General features: G+C 33.6%; 1 protein-coding gene across 5 annotated transcripts in view; it reads left to right on the top strand.

The window, feature by feature from the left end:
- LOC125053721 overlaps positions 1–23,568 on the top strand; it is a 124,892-nt gene that overhangs the window by 86,957 nt on the left and 14,367 nt on the right. For all 5 annotated transcript variants that reach the window (XR_007117617.1, XM_047655229.1, XM_047655232.1 and 2 more), the window contains exon 2: positions 8,072–8,105. The gene's annotated coding sequence lies outside the window, so the exon portion shown is untranslated. The remainder of the gene's footprint in view (positions 1–8,071; positions 8,106–23,568) is intronic.

Here is a 23,568-nt window from a genome sequence, read left to right as displayed (position 1 = left end):
TACTCATGGTTAATATACTTGAGTGCGTTATCAGTTGTCCTATCACGTCTGTCATTCGAAATTTAAATAAAATAAAATTCACACTTCCGGTACCTTTCAATTCCGATATTACTTGTCAACCTTATCGTACTTTTACCCTAAAGGTGATATCAGACGGTTCATTTTTTGTTCATTTCCACCTTTCATTCGGTACATTTCACTCGAAATGAAATGTCTGAACAAAAAATGAAACACGAGTGCCGAATGAATTCATTAGTGAACCGATCCAACAGTGTTGGATATTGGCATCCGGTATCTTTCATTCCCACTCCGAATGAACGAGAAATGAACGGTCTGAACACTGAGAGAACGTTCATTCGGATTCGGCCATTTTGTTACGAGTCCTGTAGCCGACGGACATCACATTGTCGACGAAGTTATAACTTTTTTTAACTTTTCTTCAAATTTACTTTCATCAATTCGAAGATGATTACAATATGAATCAGGATTTCAACGGCTAGTTCTCTCAACAATGTATTGGAAGCTCCTAATCAATTTCTTCTTTCAATCCATGGTCGCACCCACCACCGTCGACGTTTTCTTTGCTTCTTTTTTGTCAACTCTTTGATTAAATGATCACAAATTAAACTAACTCCAAGACGTACGACTTCATTCGATGACATATTTAAAAGAAAGAACAATTAATGTTCATTTCTGTATCATTTCGTCTAAGCCGTGTGAACATAGAATGAAAAAAAATGAAGCATTCACTCGAGTGAACAATCATTCGAGTGAACCGTCTGATATCACCTTTATGGACATGATCACTCGAAATTCGTAAAAAAAGATCCATACGTATGTTAAAATTGTTCACGATGTACATTGTCGATAAATAAAGGAATACAAATCTTCTTTTGATATTGATAAAAAATGCAGATATTGTTTATTTTCCGGTGTTGTTTAATTTCTGGTTCAATTTAAAAATATTTAAATTTTTGCATCGTGGTTATTTTTGACAGTTTTCGTTATCCCTTAGCTAACACAGGGTGTTTGTAAAACCTTTATGTAAATTACCATGTTTTGCAAATATTTAAAATTAATATTTAATTTCTGATATACTTATAGTTGAATATATCTTAAAGTTGAATGTAAAATAAAAGACAAAGCGATGGCGTGTTTCGCTTGATCGTGATTTGTCAATAGTATTGTCGAATCACAAACACGCGGTCGGTCGTTACATTTGGACTATACCAATTTCTTTTCTTTTTTTATAGAACAGGGGCAAACGGGCAGGAGGCTCACCTGATGTTAAGTGATACCGCCGCCCATGGACACTCTCAATGCCAGAGGGCTCGCGAGTGCGTTGCCGGCCTTTTAAGAATAGAAATTTCTTTATTCTTACTCGTGGCGGTCTAAATTACTAACTACTAGATAAACTATAAACACACCACATCTGTGTTCAATTCAGAATGATGTTTTTAATGTGAAGTTTATATTATTTTGTATGTGAAGAGAAAGCAGGGCAAGCTTTTAGTATAAAATATATAAACGTTCAGCGATACCGAACACAACAAAGTGCACTCAGCACTTAAGTGAAAGCGTGTTTCTTGATACAACGAATAAAATTATCACGAACCCTTCACACGTGATGCTAATTTATAAACGAAACATGTGACAATCATTGGCCATTTACGTTTACGAAGATTGTTGATAGGTTACCTGATAAAGCAGGTATTATAAATTTAAAAGAACAACATTTTTACTTTCGATGTATTTATAATTAAGACTTTTGTTTGGTCTTTTGGAACTAATAAGGAATTTTAAAAATGTATTAGATATTATTACATATAAATCCAGATATTACATTATTCTCCGTTAGTTTTGCTTACACGGAAGACAATTAGGTACAACCTTCAATCTGGCGGTATATAGCTTAGAAGGGTTATGAGGAAGCTTCAGACTAGTTTTAGACGTTATATTTATAAAACCTTAACACATATTACCTATTACAGATGAAAAACGAAGAATAGGACAATAATAATAATAATAAAAAAATGCTTACGTAACAATTAAAATGATGCACTTTCAACGTAAGATCATCAAAACAAGATAATTAGATCTTAACAATACAATTAGAAAAATCAATGAAAAAAGATAAAAGAGGAATGGAAAAATATGGAGGAGGCTTTTACCCTAAAAAGGGCCATACAAATACTAGACCTAAAAAAAAACTATCTTAAATTTTTACAACTAACACAACTATATTAAAAAAAATTAACAAACCAATTTTTGTATGAATTCATTAATATAGCTCCAATAAATAAATACAAAAATCTTAACAAAAATAATTTAAATGTGTGATAAATACATTATTGTAACCGGTAAAAAGGGTTTGTACCAGTAATTGTATCGTTATTCTTTTATCAATAGAATACTCGTTAAGTATATTAAAACCAATAAAGTAGCAGTTTTCGTTAACGCATAGAATATAAATTATCTGGCCACAAGGCCTCAGTCGTGTCAGGCGAACGTTCCTTAAACCGCAACAATGCACATTTATTTAAATATCGACTTGCGGTTTCCTCGCACACAATTAATTAGACTGACTCACTGTTTTGTTTTAAATAGGTAGTTTCTCATTATAAAGAAGAACCATTGTACCTTTCCCTTATCTATATATATAAAAATGAAACCCGTTTTCCGTTGTCACGACATAACATGAAAACGGCTTGACCGATTTGTCTGATTTTTTTTTATGATATTCCTTGAAGTACGAGGATGTAGACCGGTGTCCCGAATAGCAGAATAAGTATTTAAAAAAAATAAAGAATCGACTGTTAGGCAGTACGATGTTCGCCAGGCCAGCTAGTATATACATAGATATTTAATAATTGATATAATTTTTCATAGACGTTCCTTTTAGATTATTGTTTCCTTAACGGTTCGCTGAGATCCTTCGGTATAGAGTGTGAACAATTCCGTACCCGTCATTGCTAATATGATTGTTGAGAGATACCATATAATAGAGGATTTATTCTAGGAAATCAAAAATATGTAACTACTAATATTTATTTATGTATTTTTTAACACTTCGTTTCATACAGAAATATAATACAATTGACATAATTAAATGAAAATGTGGGCAACTGGCGCCCTTAATGTGAGAAAAAACCAAATAATAAATTAGATGGATGGGTAAGGAGTGCAAAAATACAATGGTACAAAAAAAATAAACATATGTAAACAGTGATCAGGACAATATTAAAAAAACGGGGTCATGAATCACGATAATTTCAGACCAGTTTTACATCAGTTAGTACGAAAGATATAAAAATATAATTTATATATTTTCTTAATATAATAATATAAAGAGATACGATGTGGACAGGTAATGTTTGTACAGTAGAGATTTAAAGGAAGATAAAGAAGGAGCTAAGCGAATAGAGACGGGAAGTCAATTCCATAGCCTCACTGAAGTGACCTTGAGAGATTCGCCAAGAAAAGAAGAGTTATGAGATGGGATTTCAAGGATATAGTTTTCGGAAGAGCGTAAGCTATAGCTATGGGCTTCCAAAAATTTGAAATCGGTTTTCAGATAGAAGTAGGAGTTTTAGGATTGAACAGAATGGAATATAAGAGATGTATAATCAATTAATCAATAATATATTACCTATATACAATTATGAATATCATTCATAAAGAAACCCTAGGTTAGTTTAGTTAATTTGACAACATGAAATAATTGTATTAAACATTTAACCTAAAAACGACTTGCTTATACCTGCCTAGATGTCAACAGAGAAATAACACAAATATATTGAACCCATTTTTGACATAAGCTTACGAAATACAGACCTATAAATTTCAACAGTTAATCCCATTTTAAGGGCAGATAAGTGCGACCATCATAATCGAAATGAGCGATTAGCGCCTCGCGTGGGTGAAGAGCAACATTTTAAAAGGGCCTTATCACCGCTTAAATGGAAAAAGGTTTATCTATTACCGGCTTATTGTAATGCCATCGGTCAGCGAACAGGATATATCATTATACGCTCCGATGCCTTTTAAGCGTCTTTAAAGGCACATTAATTTCTATTCGGATTGATGGTGAATTTTCATGGGGTTGACTTAGATTTACGACTTTATTGTATAATATATTAGAAGGTTTTAATATTGTTAGCGTTATAGAATCGCTAAGTTTGTAAGTTAGTAAGTATATCAGAGGATATCAAAAGAATCGATTGTAAATATGTGAGCATAACACATAATAATTTAGTGCAGTTTTATATAACGTTATGTGCTTATTTTATTTTAGTATAGTGGTTTTTTGTACTGGGTAGGTACATGGTCTTCACATATAAAGCAAATCAATGTATTTAAAATATTGTAAAAACTATAATTAAAGAGAAAGTATGGAGTTTCTTGCCCATTCTTTTTCATATGAAACTACATTTTGGAAGGGGCAACTAGAGTAATTTTTTTTAAATATTTTTAACTCTTAACGTGCCTTTTTAATAGACCTAATTGAAATAAACTATTTGACTTTGACATTTTTACCTAGTTGTGTAACAACACAATTGATGAACGTTGATAGGATATAAAATTAAGATATATAGAATTTTACTTACCGTGAACATTACGAGGACTATGTATATGATAAATACATACATAAAATAATACTCTTTTTCTCTTAAGAGTTACATTCGAACAAATTTAAATTTTCAACCACTTCTAATTTATCTTTCGATAGTTTAACTTCAAACATATATTTATAATAGAATAAATATTATATTAGAATGTAATTATGTATCATGTAATACATACTTAATCACTATTAATAAACACAGTATTCACAGAAATATATCTTTGAAGGCATGCAGGGAACTAATTCGTAGCGTCATTTATTCATGAACTAATCCTATAGGACTACAATAGCTAAGCTCGAATAAGACAACTTTGAATTAATGCGACGTTGGTGTTCATTATTTATTTAGTGAGTAATACTAGACAACTATTACTAATATAAATCCTTTACAATTTGAATAATCACCTTTTGGTGTTGTGTATTCGCTTCTAGAATAAGCAGGTATGGATATATATATCAAATTAATGTATAATACAATTGGTATTTATCATACGCCGCTCTCTTGCCTCCGTCAATGTTCCAGTAATTTTAGAGCCAACAGGCATTGATAGAGATGATGGGAAGAGGCCCGAAGCGATGTTGTTGATCCCTTGGAAGATGGGACGGGCTTCGGTATGGGATGCTACTTACGTTAGCCCCGTCTCATCTCCCTCGGACAAGCAAAAAAGCTGGGGAGTCCGCAAATCTGGCGGAAAATAATAAACGGCTCATATATAAGTATTATCTCCAACTTCGATTTTATTCCCATTGAAGTAGAGACTCTTGGGCCGTGGGGTTCAAGTGCACAGGCGCTAATTAAAGATTTAAGTTGGCGCCTGGAAGATAGTACCGGTAACCTGGTGGTTCCTCGCTCAACGAATAAGTAAGCGAGGAAATGCTGCCAGCGTTAAAGATTACACTGCCACAGGTACCAAACTTTTTAAATTTGCTTTATTTATCTTTTTATTAATTTTTAATTATTTTTATTATTACTATCTAGATTAAGAAAATTGTAACAATTGAAAATACTGTATATTTGTGTGTTGGAAATAAATGTTTTACAAATTAATATATTTTTATGATTTCAGTTACCCATTTAGGAGACATATAGAGTTGGTACCTCTTTATTTATCTGCTAAGTTAATAAAATAGGATTCATAATAAAGAAATATGCGCGGCGACGTTTGTTGCGACAATCCTGAGGTCCGTAGGTTCAAACCCCGGTTGTGCTATGGATATTCTGTCTATGTGCCCATTTAAAACTTACTTGTACGTTAGGAAATAGTCATGCCTTAGACCTCAAAAGTCGACCACAGAAGGCTGATTTTGAACTTTGTTCAGTATAACGTATTATTATTCAAAAAAGCCTTCAATTCGAGACGAAACGTGAATTTTTGTACCAAAACACATTCATTAAATTTTCCTTTCCATTATTTAACACATTTCGTGAACATATCTCATTAAAGGGCGGAAACGAATGTATTGTGGTATAAATAATAATGTGGTACTCGTCATTATCCTTTATTGAATTCTTAGTTTTTACGAGTTTCATTTTAATATTCTCGCTTGTTATGTTGACGTCGCGTGAAGGCGTTTACGCCGAGGCAACATCGTGCCTGGATAATTTCCAATTGTGCTGTTTGTAGAGTGTTACTCGTCTACCAAGTAACTTTAGCAGCAGCTGACTACTAAGCCATGCAGCTAAACAACGCAAGAAGAAACGTTGGTGGGAACGAAGATTACTTCAGTATGGCCCACGGACTAGTTTACTATAAAAATTAAGGCAGACGATAGTGCCTTATTTAAAAACTTTACCAGAATGTCAACTGAGGACTTTGGGGACTTTTTTTTTTAAGTCTAAATATTTTTCGTTACACCACTTCGTGACCGATTATTCTCATTTTCCAAAACAAATACAAACAAAAACAACATGTCGCATGGAATCCATTGTGCTCGGATCCAAGCTTCGACAGTCTGCCATATGACGTAAGGTGTTGTCATGCCGCACGGTTCTTGCCACAATGTGCGACATTTTTAAGTTTGTAGCATGCGGCCTGTGGCATGCCGCAATGCCGCACAGTGTTGCCCCAGTGTAATATAGGCTTTAGACTATGGATTCGTCCTGACTTATCATGAAGATACGATCATTTTTAGCATGCGGCCTGTGGCATGCGGTAATGCCGCACAGTGTGGCGACGTTGTAATATCTAGGCTTAAGACTATGGATTCGTCCTGACTTATTATCATGAAGATACACTAGATTTAGACCTTATCTTTAACCAGACTATGGCAACGCTAATTCGCGATTGATTTGGAAACGTGAGACGTGAGAATGTGAATCAAAAGACGAATGGGTGGCGCGTTTCGATTGATTGTGATTAGTCAAACGGAACGACAGCTCGTGTCGCGTGTTTGTTATTGGTCTAGAGCAGTTGTATTACGACAAACAAAATCTTATTATAAATTCCATTTGCTGCTTACGTTTTACGAAATGGATGATACAACAATATGTTTATTGTTTTTTTTTACACTCACGATAAAGTATATAATAAATAAATACTTTTAGATTCCAACATACAATACAATTTTATTTATTAAAGAAGGTAGAAAATTGCAAATCTGGTTGTACAGCTCTTTGTAATATTGTATGCAAATCTCTGATCCTATCTCATGAAACTTGTAGTTATCCAGTTCGGCGATTGAAAAGGCAATGCATGGAAAAATTCAATATATTTTAATATTCACAACGTGTACTGTATAGAATAATGCCATGTAATGAAATATATTATGTCAGAATTATTATTATCACCTCTGTATAGGATTTATGCTATAATCATCTGAAGTATTTTAGAAGCAATTCTACTTAGGGTCCTTCAAGAAAAGAGTGCACCGAAAAAAAGTAAAAAGCCGGCAACGCACTAGCGAGCCTTCTGGTAAAGTGGCCATGAGCGCTATAGATATTCTTAATACTCCTTTTAAGCATATTCCGCGATAGCTTAAACTGTGGTCGTTGTATGTCCGCCCTGCGAGATACAAAACTGATTTTTCGTATAGTTAGTGTTGATGTGAGGAACGTGAAACGATTACGAGTCTGGTAGACAGGAACTTGGAAAGGCAATTCTTCTAGCAGTTGCAATTAATTTGATTTGAGATGATTGACTTAAATATACTAGAACTAGAATAGTTAGCGGAAGCAGTTTCTTAGCGGAAACCAGAGACAGTATTCATTTATAAGTTGAATAAACAACAAAGCTAAATTTATTAACGATAGCATCTACGCTACCAATTGAAGGTGTCAGCCATCATTGCTCTATTAAGAGTAATGTGACATTTATTGTCAGTCAATACCCTTGTGTGGGTGAATTATCGAACAATTGGGCAACGTTGACCACTGGTCACTTGTTAACTTGTAATTTATAAATGACTAGTTTATTATTATTATTATTTAATTGGATTTTTTTGTTTCAGTTGACACAGACCGCTGGGCTTACAATGTCGTAAGGTAATTATTAGAACTTAAATAATTTCAATTAATATATTGTTTTACGAATCAAAGTCAAAAGTCAGGTCAAGTCGAAATAATTTATTCATTTAGGTAACTAGGTACACTTGTACCTAGCTAACGTCAATAAAGAAAGAAATATTAAATGCTTCTAATTTTACATTTACAGCTAGTTCTCAAATCAAGGGCGTAGGTCGGACGGGAAGAACTGGCAATTAACTCTCCACCACTCTTTTAATAGATTCGAATTTCGAATGGCTCCTTCACCTGGTTTTCATTAGTCTTTGAATAATCGTCTGGTTACAGCCAATTAATGGCCTATCTGTATTTGCTACTTATAAGAAGAATCTATTTACAAACAATAAAACTAAAAGGATTTATGGAAACAAAAGTTATTTTAGAGATGTGTAGTACTAGCTCAAACCAAAGTCGATATTAATAGATATATGTATTTAAGAGAACACTTGGTAAAAAGTGTTTCAAAGTAGAGCTAATAAATTCCATACATTACGAGCGTTGATTAAGTTAATGCATGTTCATACAGAATATAATCCGTTAAACTGTCGTTATATCCGCTGTAACGAACGTTGGTAATTTCCGTTACGATTCGCGACACTCGTAGTCTACGAAATTAACTGCTAACAACTCGACAAACTAATACAATGTATGCTACAAGCTTTTAAGATTATTAAACGGCATAAAAATACCGTAAACATGCTTTTTAAACGATAAAATATAACCTAGACCATTAAATCGCTATCGGCAAATCGCTGGTACTGTGAATGTCGCATTATCACCTAATAAAAATTTATAGTAAGTGCGCAATCATGTAAAAGCATTTCTAGAATCAGTAAGGAAGCGGTTAGACCAGTCTGGATCAACCTGTCTAATAGCCTTGTGTTTGGAGACCCATGAACTTAGGGGGGTCTGAGAAACCGGTATCGATTAATTAAAACCGATTACGGTTATACAAATAATATATATAATCGCATTGTTATATAAAAAATGTAATTTATAATAACTTATAAAAGTAATTTGACAATACAAAACAAGCAAAAAAATACATTGTTTCTTTCCATTTTTCGTCATCGTTTCTTGAAGTAAAAAGCGAATGGAAAAAAATGGTGGAGTTGAATAGTTCATGTATCCATTTTGAAAGATCGATTCACGATTTAAATAACTTCGCTTGATAGAAAAAAATCCAAACAAAAAAAATTGGCTAATTTTTGACAATTTGAATTCATTTTATGACGAAAATGTATATAGAACATGATTTTGAAATTTACTCGATATATTTTATCGCAAGCCAAGTAATCCATTTCAGAAAAAAATAACTAATTGTTGTTACGGGCCGGCGCGCCTCAGTGCTCCAGCTCACCACTGCGCCCCGCAGTTCACCACTGACACAGCAATTCGTGCTGGGATAGGGCCTTAAGTTATTGTTGCCCAACATCCACATTACACTTAGTCATAATCCCTTAGAATACACCTAAATTGGTTCCAATTAACAAATAAATAGAATATAATTGTGTCCTTGTATTATTGAAGCTGCTGATCGAGTGTGAGACATATTCACAGAATATTTACAGTAATCTTAGTTTATACGCTTTCTTAGTTTTATAAGCGTTTATTCTATCAACTGTTACATTGCATTCATTCATTACATAGCAATTTACATTTCATTTTCGCTTATATTCTATTGTTGTACGCGAGAAGGTTTAATATAAAGTAAAAATAAAAACCTCCATTATTTAAACCGATGACCCAGGCTACATTTAGATACCGTTACCGATAAATTTCGATAAACCAAAGCAGTTTCTCGGAACCGGTTCGCAACATAGTATACATATACAGTTGGTAAACAGGGAAGTTCGCTTGAGGCATATGTCAACCGTTCCGTTGCAGATTATGGCCTAATCCCCTTTCTCTAGTAAGCCGCTTTCATAGCTTTGTGCTGAGACTAGCCGATGCCTGTCAAGTGTGCTCTAAATCTCATTCCCTAAACGTTTTCTAGTTAATTATTTTAAGTAGGACACGATTATTAGCCTGGCGCAACTTAATAGAAGTCTTAGTCTCCAGATTAATGCTTCAAGTTTTTGTGTGACTACAGTCAAAATCTGTTAAATAACGTCATCGAAGGGACTACTCATATTTGGTCGTAAAACCCGATGGCGTTGTTATTAAGTACCTAATATAATATAATTCAGCCGGGACCTTCCATTTTGGTTAACATAACCGTTATGTTGTTCTAAACGATGTCGTCGTAAACGGTATTGACTGTATTCACTAAATATTTTGTTAAAAAAATAAAATAAATCAGTGGCGGTACAACTTTTTTTAGGTCTGGGCCTCTGATTTCTGTATCTGTTTCATGATCATTTGTCAATCTAATGGGCAAGTAGGTGATTGCCGTCTGTGCCTGACACATGCCGTCAACTTTTTAATAACATAGAAGGAAAATGCATTGGTGCACAGCCGGGCACGAAACCTACACACTCAGGGATGAGAGTCGCACGCTGAAGCCTCTAGACCAACACTGCTCTAAATATTATGTTACATATAATAATAATCCTGTTAGACTAGTCGAGGATCCTCCCTTTAAGTTGAAGGAACAGTTCACCATAATTCCTTAACTTAATAAAAATGTCGCCTGCGCAAGGTTAGTAGGTATTTCTAGTAGCCAAATTTTTTCCCATGTCCCAAATTTTTAATTTTTTTATTTTCGATTACCATTAGTAGTCATAATACTTTACACAAAATTTAAATGTTGTCGCGGCCTTTACGTAAAGCTATTTAAGAGATACATTATATTCGTGTAACTCTAGCAGTATTTACAGCTCACGCCAGAATGTCTCCCAAAAGGAATCTTTCCGAATTACTTGACACTTATTATTAAATTCTGTCCAATTTCTATAATATAGCCTGTTATTCTAATGTATAAGATATATAATAATAAACCAGAACTGTTAAATACATTATTTTATTTAACATATTAAAGATGATATAAGATTCAGTTGATCTGTCAGAGGGCAGCACTTACAAGTATGTTATTTTGTGTTATCTGTATCCATTTATTGTGAAAAAGTGTAACGTTGTGTATCAGAAAGTCTCAATTTCATTTAATATACTTCGAATCCCAAATAAATCTCTATAATCAATAATAACCATTGTTCGAAATATATAATTTTAATTTAATAAAATTTGATGATCCAAAATATTTTGACTCGGCCGATCGTCACCTTTTTGTTAATTATATATTTTGTTAATAGTTAAATCCTCAATTTATAACTTTATAGTGAGTGTATTGTGCGTTTTGTGAACTATTGTGAGACAAGGTATCAGAACCAGTCTAACCTCTCTTTATTCCCAAACAATTGTTGACAATTGTGTGCCTTTCTTCTTGGTAACGATACATCGTCAAGAGATATGTACTCAGTAGTACTCATTTAGTATAAAATTGTGTATCGACGGCCACCGAACCAAAACAAAAGTATATGAAACCTTAAGTTGCCTTCCTATTTCTAAATCGTGACCTAATTGATTGTATAACGTTGTGAAGCAATAGTATAGGTATAAAATAATCGATTCACACTAATGTGCCTTTAATGTAGCCTTCGAGTCAGACGTGCTTGGGCATCGGCATTCGAGATTACGGAATAATCCACCTTCTTCATATCTAAATCGGTCTGAGCCGACGATTTTCTTTCCTTTTGTAGTTGCAATGATGTACGTTATAAAGCATTAAACTGACTTTGTCTATGGAAACTTAGTATGGTAATCATTAAAATATAAAAACTCATACTAAGCATAGTCAAGTTATTTAAAAAAAATTGTATTATTTTAACAATCAAAAGTCAAAAAAGTCAAACGTCAAAATCATTTATTCATAAAGGTAACACTTATGAACGTCAAAAAATAAATATACAATAAATGCTTCTGATTTTACATTTACTTGTTCTCAAATCAAGGGCGTAGAACGGAAGTGAAGAACTGGCAAACTCTCCGCCACTCTTTTTAATCGCCAAGTTTTTTGTTTTACACAACGTTTGTAAGGAGCTGCAACTATTACACCTGAAATACCTATACTTAGGATAACTCATTCATGTTTATAACGAGAACTAATAGTGCTCGGCAAAAGTCTTACGGGAAATAATAATGTATAATAGTAGTAGTAATGGTAAGAAATATAATGTTTCACGCAAATAATAATTAATAGTATACATTTTTTCTAAAGTAGTACATTAAGTCGATTTTTAAATACTCTTGGAACTTAATAACGATTGTTCGATGATTTAAGTATGCAAATTGATATTAAGTTTATTGCAACGCACTCGCCATCAGTCAACCCAACATTACGTGAGCTTCCTGCCCTTTTATCCTGTGTTATATCACAATATTTCTATTTAGATATATTTTTGTAATATAACATGAGCAGTGTTGGCCTAGTGGCTTCAGCGTACTACCTGAGGTCGTAGGTTCGATCCCCGGCTGTGCACGAATGGACTTTCTTTCTATGTGCGCATTTAACATTTGCTCGAACGGTGAATGAAAACATCGTGAGGAAACCGACATGTCTTAGACCCAAAAAGTCGACGGCGTGTGTCAGGCACTGCAGGCCTAGTTGCCTATTAGATTTAAAAATGATCATGAAAAAGATTTAGAAATCCAGCCAAGACCTACAGAGATTGTAGCGCCACTGATTTTTTTTTTTATATTTTTGTATAACCTACACGTGAACAACAAAATAGTGTCATTCCCCGAAATTAGAGCGAAACTTAAAAGATTATCCGACTTAATATAAAGGGCATTACCGCGGTTTAGTGTTGCGGGAAGTCGCGAAGACCGCCAACTGCGCCCTAAATCTGTTTTGACAAACCGACCGTTAACTCGACCTAACTAACGAAAGCGTACACTCGGTAGCGTAAGGTTTCTTGGCGTTTCGTGATTAAAAACTGCGGGCAGAATGTTTTGATAAACTTGAAAATGGCCGGTAACTTGTAAGCCTTGTAGCCTTGTACCTATAGATGTAGATACGAGTATATAGTCGAGGGGTAACTATCACTCCCCTATGTTAAAAACATACTAGATTTGACATAATAATCTAATATATAAAACAAAGTCGTGTTAGTAACTCAACTCACCACTATAACTCTAGATCGGCTGGACCGATGTTAGTTATCTCTTTTTTGGCGGATTCTTCAACGCTCCGAATAGCAAAATAAGTAACATACCGGATATGTTATCGAATAACAATGTGTGTGGTGTCATCTGTTGACAAAATTACGCACCATTTTACATCGAATTCGTGTCAGTTCAAGAAATTCCGATCTGGTAGTGAATGAGGAGATGCATAACCAGGCTTTGATCTTGATCGATCTTGTTACCTCATCAAAAAATGGTGTATATCAGAAAGTGCTTTAACATGCAGTATCGCAATATTGGCTAGAGAGAAGAGGCCTCATGTGTAAAACTGTCATTCTTCTTTCGCAATGGCAAGCAATAGAACATTTCTGTATTTGCAAAAAAAGTTCTATTAATGAAATCCTAAATTAAGTTTTACTAAAGTTAACGATATTATTAGACAATTAGGCGGAACGAAATTAGCCGGGTCAGCTAGTAATTTAATAAAGCTCGTTTATTTCCAATCTTTACAAATGTTGAATATACAGTTTAGATTTGTTATATACATATATATTTTTTCGTGTCACTTGATATCCTCACTTCCGTCTATACCATTGATGGGAACCCCTTCACGGCTGGAGGCCTCCTCAAGCTTTTTCCTAATATCTCTATTCACGGCTTTCTTTCTCCATTCGCTTCCTGCTAACTCTTCTATATCTTCTATTCTAGGGCGCCCTCATCTTCTCCTCGTTGATCCTATCCATATAGTTGTCTTTAAAATTCATTTTATCTCTAATCAAATATACTTTTAATAACAATAAAAACAATAACTAACATTAAAATATAATAACTAAAATATATTATTAAAAGGAGTCCTTTTAGGCAAGGTTCCGAAGATACTGGCAGCGTTCCCCCTTTGAATCGCTAGACTAATTCTTTGTCCGAGGTAGCTACCAGCTCTTCGGTCTCCTGTGATGTCGACTAACCTTTTTGATATTTCCTTAAAAAGCCTTATAGCGCTAGGACCCCACGGACCAAGGGTCTCGACACCGAATGGGACAAAATCATTCGGAGCCTAGACATTAGGCTACCAGATCAGAAATTATTTTTCTTGTTTATTTGCCCATTTTATTTTTTCTGTGCATCTTGCTATATGCCCCGCGCATAGGCACTTCTGTTTTAATGCATAACTTTTGTTTTTCGCGTTTTACTTTATGTTCTCATCAGGATTTGATATACGAGAGTAATATTTAGGTAGTTTATGTCTATGGGCGATATAATTTAACATTGGGTACACACAGCTTTCCCTGTGTTCTATAAATAATTAATAACAGACCTGAAATTACTTTACGGCGGTACAACGGATTTCTAAGTAAAACCTAGAGCTTGTGCATCTAGTGAGATATTAGGTCGTATTTAAAATTCAGACAATTTTCAACGAGCGCTAACCAGCTGAGCTGAGAACAGTATAATATACTATATAATAAATAATTCTAATATGTATTTCTTGTATATGGATGTATTTTTGGAAATATGTGAGCACTATGTATCTACATAATAGATATAGCTGCATTGTTTTTTATAACACCATGCGCCCATTATATTTTAGTAGTTTTAAAAGGGTAAGTATGTAGTTTCTAGCTAGAGTATTTTTTTATATATTTTTAACTTGTAATTTTGACTTTCAAAAGTGCCTTTTTAATAAGCCTAATTGAAATAAATGGGTTGACTTTGACCGATGTAGCATATAACCAGATTTATCTGAATATAATCTACTAATATCTTTTAAAAATTCCACAACAACGCGTTGTTATACTCGTATTACAACGACATAAAAAAATCAAAAACATCCAAATTCCTAAATATATTTGTATAAACAGTGCAATTGATTTAATAAACAAAACTTAATTTTAAAAAATTCTTTAACGATTTAACGTCAATAATGCTCTTTAAAATAATCGGATATATTTTTAATACAAAAAATTTGTATCTGAATCAGAACAAACAATTCTAGGTAACTTCTAACTAACTAAAGTACTGGTACATCTTTGTCATCATGTATTTACACTGTTATGATATGTAATGAGGCAAATCAGTGATTTTTTGTAATCATACTTACTTTAACATTAATTAATAACGGTGATAATGTTATCTTGATTAGACATAATCTTATTTGAGAGCATGATTAATAAAACAACGAGAAAAAGACAAAATTGAATAGTGAGAGACCTTGCAGCTTCAAGTTCCAAGAATAGGTAAAAAACCTAAATTAGTTTATCCAAAACGAATTTTTCGTCACGGCTTTAATCTATTTAGTAACAGAGTGAAACTGATCTGATTATATAATATTTTTTACATAATTCTATACCTTTTCAAACTTTGTAAAAACTTCAATATTATTACTCTTTTAGACTAAAAGCGCTGTGTTGCTGAGAGGGCGACTCTCAACCCTAAGGACGTGCGTTTGAAACACAGGTATACCTATGAACTTTTCTTGCTCATAACTCATGCTTCATGGAAAACATCGGTATGAATCAAACAGGTGTCAGAAAGCTGAACACTTATATATATTTAATAAACATATGTTGTATGTTTTTCCTTCTCTGTACGAAGAAGTGTACGCCCAAATAATAATCCAGCCTCACACAGACCTGCCTCCTAAACCGTTATACCTCAGGGTTAGAAATCGCACACTTAGTCACTAAGCCTTGGATGCACAGTAAGGCTCTATATCGGACTTCAAATAAACCAAAACAGGAGTTCAAGCATAACTCTTCCGTCCAAGAATCGATCTCAGAATTTCGACGATGTGTCATATGGGATCTTTAAACCCCGAATAAAAATAATAATCGTTTAATAATTTTCAATCTCTTGGTAACTATACATAGTAAACTAAAACATATGTTACCTTCTTAAGCCGACCGTATTCAATAAAGAGCGATTCGAATCGTCGACGACCAGTCACTTTCCGAGCGGCTTGATCCCTTGGAGATGCGTAGAGATGTAGGATCTCTCTGCATCTTCTACCGTATTTACCATGGATAGTGTTCAGAGGAGTTCTTATAGTATCACCTTGACGTCCGTCGATCCACAACTGAGCGATTCTTAAAGCAATTTCTGCCTTGCACCACCACTATATGAAACCAACTGCCCACTGTATTTCCGAACCAATTCGACTGAGGGTCTTTCAAGAAAAGAACGTACCATTTCTTAAAAGGCCGGCAGCGCGCTAGTGGCCCTTCTGGCAGTGCGAGTGTCCATGGGCGGCGGTATCACTTAACATCAGATGAGCCTCCTGCCCGTTTGCCTCCTGTAATATAAAAAATAATAATAATATAAATTTCTCGATAAACTAAACTTGTCTAAAGAAATGTCAAACCGGCTGGCGACTTTAAACTATATACAAACAATTTAAATTTGAACATCACACATGGTAACACAAGTTTCGGTTGTTTATAACAAATACCACATGCACACAATTTATTTATCTTAGCCCGTAAAAGGGTAAAATTTAAATGTGGGAAAATATTTTTATTGTAAATTTCAGTAGCTGGTTTGTAAATAAAAGCTTGGTACGGTTTATTGAAATACGTAGAAATTAGCTTTGTTAACGGTTCTACGAATCCTTTTGAGTTCTTATTTTTAATTGGCAATATATGTCAATGGAGAAAGAATGTTCGTTATGCCTCATGTAATTTTCAACAGTAACATTTAATTTTTCTTTCTATGTGGGCATTTGTCACATGCTCATACAAAAAGAACTGGTGCTGAAAATGTAGGTTTCTCCTCAAATCGAAGCTTTGTCTTGAAATTTAAGTCATTTGCCGTGGTTAAGAATAAACGATATTATACAATTACAATAAATCAACAGGTCCATCTAAGAAATTTCTTAAGAAGTGTGTTCTTATTACAGATATTATATACTAATATTATAATACGAAAGATTTGTACTTTTGTAATTAATAAACTCAATAACTAGTGGACTGATTTCAATAGTTCTTCTTGAGGTACTACTTCCTCCTCTGGCCCAAAGTGCCCTCCGGAGGTAGAGAACGCCAGACCGATTGCCAATCGGAAACTTGGCGCTCACGTAAGTCCTACACCACGGCGATATCTGGGAGGGTGGCGGCTGGCTGGTTTCTTTAATACTTCTCTCTTCTCCTACTCTCCCAAGATAACCACTCCAACGAGGTCTGTGTGCTTTAGATTCTAAGGTAACATTGGCTATATTTAACTTCAAGATATTCAAAAATATCCAATCATGTGAAGCTGGTACTTGCTTCATAGAAAATATTATATTCAAAAGCTTTTTAACCCTTATAAAAAAGTGACGGACATTGCAAATTGCCTTTTAATTTAAATATCATAATGTAAGGTAATTGCTGTAATTGCATACACTGTTAGGAGTGAGGTTAATGGCGGTGGTTCCGGTCTGCGCCCGCGCGCTCCGGGCCACGGAACTTCAATTTCCGCCCAAAGCTGATTTTCCTTTATGACAGTAACACGGTATTTACTCTTTCACTCAGGCTGCGGTTATGGAAAATGTTTAATGGAATATCGGAAAATTTAATTAAGATCGATGGATTTCTGCAAAGGTTTACTATTTATGTGGTGGTAACATACATATATATAGGATGTGTTTGTAGGAAGCATAGTAGAAGAATAGTAGGGAGGGAGGAAATTATTGAACTTGGTGCTTAAAATAATTTATAAAACATACAAAAAGAGTCTGCCTCTTAGAGATTAGGTTTGGGGTCTTCTGTCCATATCTGCTTAAATGGAAAAGCTTGGATGGTTTTTCTAAATACACGTTATAAATTCCCGGAGTTTAAAAGTGTTTTGGTTTTAAGGTGGACGGTACGTATGTATGAAGGTATGAAACAAATGAATATCACGAGAAAATTCAACTGAGATATACTAAACAAAGAAAAATAAATTTCATTCATGAAACAAGTAAGTTTTTAGTTGCACAATATAGATTTATCATCTCTATATTGAGTGCGCTCGAATCAAATACAAATACATACGATTTTATATCCCTTTTACTCCATTTATTTATAGCCACTCTATCAGCACCTTTAAAAGAGCGGTTATATTGGGTTTTTATTATTTCAGTTTAGTATTTCTGAACTCAATTCTATTATGCAAAATATTATATTTTTCGACTATATAACAACTTGTAGCATTGAATTACCGTCAGCCCTCATTACGTCGAATTATACGAATATTTCTTAGTCTCATGTTTGATCAGCATTGAGGATAAGTCATGCCAGTTTTGCAGGACTGTTAATTGCATCCAATGGTTTACCGAGATTCGAATACTCGAACTCAGAGTTAAGTGAACAATTAAACTAAGAGACAATTAAATTTTTAAGATTACAATACTGAATGAACTTTTTTCTGTGTGTAGATATTTATTATATCAGCAAAACACAAAATAGTTATTTTATTTGCAAATAATGTATAACTTGAAACAACAAATTTTGAACAAAAACGAACTATCTAAACTTATCGACGTGTCTTTGAAGTTACAATACAAATACAGCTTTGATCTAACTGCCAGAGGATATTTTTAAAAATAATAAAAGGTACATCTTCAATTTTAATTTTAACGTAACGTCAAAATTAATTCCCACATAAATAAGGAATACCGAGGATAAATAGCCGTAGGGAGAAACCGGTTTGGATACCGCTCTGTATCGGATTCAGAGAAGTCAAAACAAACGAAATTTTATGGATTCGCTGTAGGTAAAGATCTAATTTTAGGACCACTAAAATTAACGGTAATATTCTGTTAATTAATTTAAATAAAATTTTTGGGAAGACAGAGACAAGTGGAAGAATCTGGAGGAGACTCCGTCGAGGTCAGGTACTGATGTTAAAAGTAACATGGATTTAATCTAATGTAGTACTCCAATAAAGGCTATTTTTATTTTATACTGTATTCACTGTACATCCTGAATATTCAGATCTTATCTCGAAATTCGACTACCGTATGTCTTAAACATAATCTTAGTTCAATTAAACAAATGAAAGCGATATATGACATAGGAAAAAAGCGTAAAGAATTGTTTTAAGTTCACTTAAAAGGGTTTAATCAATAAAATTATAGAAGATATTTGAACATTACTTTCGCTTCAGTAAAAATATTATACTAAAGCGGTACCAACACTGTATACCGGTTTGTCGGTGATCCTGTAGAAATATAAATCTGTCCGAGATCGTGTATTAATCGTCGTATTTGGTGAATAAATTTACTTTTGTTTGAGTTTGCTTTCGCTATAACGTTATTTATTCAGTAGAACGACCCGAGGCCAGGGAGTGGAGATACTGTGATGTTTACATAACATTTTCGTCTGCGTTCACGTTGACTTACCGATATTTCTGCGAACCTCGAATTTATTTACCGTTTCTATTGAATTTTGCGTTAACCTGATGCCTAAAAGCAAAATGTACAATGCTCTAACCGCTAAGTGGTCGCATTTTTAAAGCTTGGCGGTTACAGATATTTCTTATTATATATAAAATTACTGGTTTTTCGTTACAAGCTCTATTATAGAAATGTGGTGGTAATTGAAGGTACACTGCCACAGACACCAAACTTTTAAATTTGTTTTAATATTCTTTTTATTAATTTATAATTATTTGTAGGTTAAGAAAATCGTAATTTTTTTTGTTAAGTTATTATTTAAATAAATATTATTCCTATGATTAAATGTTAGTTCAGGGATTTTTATGATTGAGTTTAGAAAGCCTTAGACGTCATTTATATTGTTGGTAGGACCAGCAAATAGCGATGTGGAAGGCAACGGAAAAGCACCACATTTTCCCCAGGATATCATTATGGCTGAGAAAGTAGACATGATGATCGCCAACCTTCGGAAGGATAAAAAATTACGTTTGCTAGTTAAAATTGTTTCGTATCATTAAATAATACAAAAATATATATTTTAGACTAAATTACACGATTCAGACCAATCAAGGTTTTCGTTCGTTGATTTATGGATATTTAAATATACAAACAGATGCACTAATGACCTTTCTAATATAATGATTAATGATTGTATAAAAACTGTTCAAAGCCCGCAATATAAAGTCTTTCAGATTGTACTTACATATATGTAATGTGCACGCAAAATATATTTCTTGTCAGATCTACATTACCGTCACATCGACGCCCGCGCCACTGAGTTTCTTTATAGTTCTTGACAAGACGCTGCACATCCTTGTGTAGGCGATTGATTTACATCGATAGTGCTTACGCCCCCTTGTCTCTACCTACTACCACCAGCAAAAATAAATTTTATACGTGATATGAATCTTAGAAACTATTTCATGTGAGACATTTTTTTAACCACCTATTAAGTCTATCATCGATATGATATACGTGATTAAATAATACAGATGATTTTTTCTTGTACTTTTCATAAGTTTAAAGAAAACACTTTTTTACCGGATTGAAGTTAAGTATGTATGTATGGAGGATTTTATAGACATAGACATAACATTTCTTACTAACAAAAACACACACACATAAACACAAGAAATAACAATAATCAAAGAAAAAAATATAATGAGAGATATTAAAGAAACAAATTTTTTTTTACTTTTATATTTATTTATTTTTGGTTCGCTTGAAGTGTGTAATGCGTGTGTGCTGTGGTTGTAATTGGCCCTGGCTGAGCATAATGCTGAGGAGCAGAATATTTCACAGCGCAGGTCATTCTGCCAGAGACCACAGCAGTTTGTTTGCCCCTCAGTCACAAAAAAAGAAGAAAAAGGAATGTAATAATACTTAGTAGAAAATAATTATAATAATTTCATTTTCATTTTACTTTCTTAGGCAGCAGTCTTGGGGTTTGTATACCCCAAGATAATAGTTTTTTTTAAATAAATCAAACCTCTAGTTTCCATCTAAAGCTTTGTTGTATGACGTATAAAGTTAACGAATCAAAGCCATGGCAGATATTACTGTTTTAACAATTCCAGTAGCGAACGATAAATAAAAATACTACTCAAAAACAAATTTTAATTGTAAAACAGTCAAGGCGTTTGCATATAAAATTAACAAACACTATTGTAATGAACAGCGACGCTATTAAAATAGTGCCACATAAATAATTCAGACGAAGGTTTGGCTTCGTTTCAAGACATTTCCACATTAAATTTCATGAGAAGTTCATTTTTCCGGAAAGGCGTGACTATTCGAGCGATTTTGTCCACTGTCTGAAAATGACCATTTTATACCTGCATTGGCCTGTGGTTACTGATTTAGTAAATTATATTTTACTAGTAACGTGTTTACAAGTCTTCCAGATTTTTAATGAATTTAATAAAGCTGGGATTTTACTATCACAATAAGAATCAATCAGTATAAATGACAAATCATAGTGTTTTTGTTTATGATCCACAATAATCTTGTTTAAATTAAGAAGAAACATCTAACCATAGTAGTCTATACTCTGGCAACATTTGTTGTTGCGCAGTTACAATTTATTGTTTCAAAGTGCGCTTGTTACAATTAATTTTATATTAATTATTTTTCTTAAGGCTACTTTAATGTATACTAGAGACTTGGTGAACTTCGTATCACCTACCTATTTATGTGTCAAAAATAATACATAAATTTTAAAAACATCTAATATTTCACACCTAGGAACTTTTTTATTGGAATATTCAAATGTCGTTTTTAGTATTTTTCTTTACTTCTTAACTTTGAACGTTTGGCTTTGAGCTTCCACAAATATTTCGAGATAATAATTAGCCAAACTAGTCCAGCCAATCTCGAGTAAAGCTCGGGACATAAGAACATTTTTAAATTTTAAATATTATTCACAATAGTTAATGTTGGCCTAGTGGCTTAAGGATGCGACGCTCCACCCTGAGACTGTTCGTTCGAAAAACTATAATTATATTATTGCACCCATGGAGTAATCTATAAGTGCTCTATCTTGCTCATAAGGCAGACTTCCTTAGGAAACAGCATGTCTTCCAAAAATCGATGACAACGTCTATAAAGATGATGAAAGAATCTCAAAAAGATCACCACAGCTTTACTGACACTGAATTATTATTTATTATTTCCAATAGTTATCTGATTATTTAAATCTATAGTAAACACAAGTGAACTTTCCGAACGATTGAGCTAATTCATTTAAATTTGAGTTAATACAACGGAATAAATTATAATTTCATTTGACAGACTGGGAGTTTATCTGCTAAGTGCTAAGTTTATATAAACGTTAAGATAAGTACATATTTTTAGTGGTTTTATCTTTATAGTACTTAACAATAGAGTGCGCGTAATTTGTACCTTCACCTACGCGTAATCTTTACATATCATTGTGTATGTAATTCCCATTTTTCCAACGTGAACAACAACAGTATTTTATTTTTGGCCCCATATGACACCACCTGATCTGCTGTTAAACGAGCTATGGGTCAGTGATTGCGGCAGGTAATATACCTATACAATCCAACAATCTATATGATTGTAGATTACTCCGTATGTTTTAGTAAGGTGCTATGCTAGAAAGAATTCACTGCACCCATGATTGTAAATCATAAATAAGATAATCAATCGACTTTCAATACAATTTAGTTTCAAACAGGCCAATGAACCGTATTTTATATAGTAAAATATCAAACTGACTCCAAATTACAATTGTTATAAACAATAATAAGTTAAACAGATCTAGAAATGAACTGCTTTATGGTTTCTACACTAAAATTTGTTGTTGTTTTGTCTATAAATATAGATATTTATAACCATTGTAATTTACATTATATGACTCGCAGACTCACTGAATATCACTGTAAAAGTTGAGTAACGTTAAATGGCGCTACAACCTTTTAGGTCTGGGCCTCAGATTTCTGTATCTGTGTTTCTAATGGGCAACCTTCTGTGCCTGACACTTGTCGACTTTTTGGGTCCAAGACATGTCGATTTTCTCATGATGTTATCCTCACCGTACGAGTGTTAAATGCACACATCAACACTAAGTGGAATCGGGATTGAACCTAGGATCCCAGGGATGAGGTTCGTTGAAACCACTGCTCATTGTTCAAGACGAGATAATTATTAGCTGTGTAAGTTATTCAATTAACATGATATTCCTAGAATATGACGTTTCTGCGATGCATCAATCATTTTCTCGTCCATTTTATGTCAACATCAAATTCTGATGGGACATGATTGATTGCCCACTTCGCATCCTAACCCTTGGCTTCATGAATTTTATCAGTTCGAAGTGTCTCACAAGAAATCGCAAACTTAAACGCAATTTTGAATTGAATATATTGTCAAACAGCGAATCTTGCTGATAACTTATAGGACCTTTAT

This window comes from Pieris napi, chromosome 11 (genome assembly GCF_905475465.1).
Source record: "Pieris napi chromosome 11, ilPieNapi1.2, whole genome shotgun sequence".
Classification (NCBI taxonomy): domain Eukaryota; kingdom Metazoa; phylum Arthropoda; class Insecta; order Lepidoptera; family Pieridae; genus Pieris; species Pieris napi.
The sequence above is the reverse complement of the archived record's forward strand: the minus strand, read 5'-3'. Positions and strand labels throughout refer to the sequence as shown.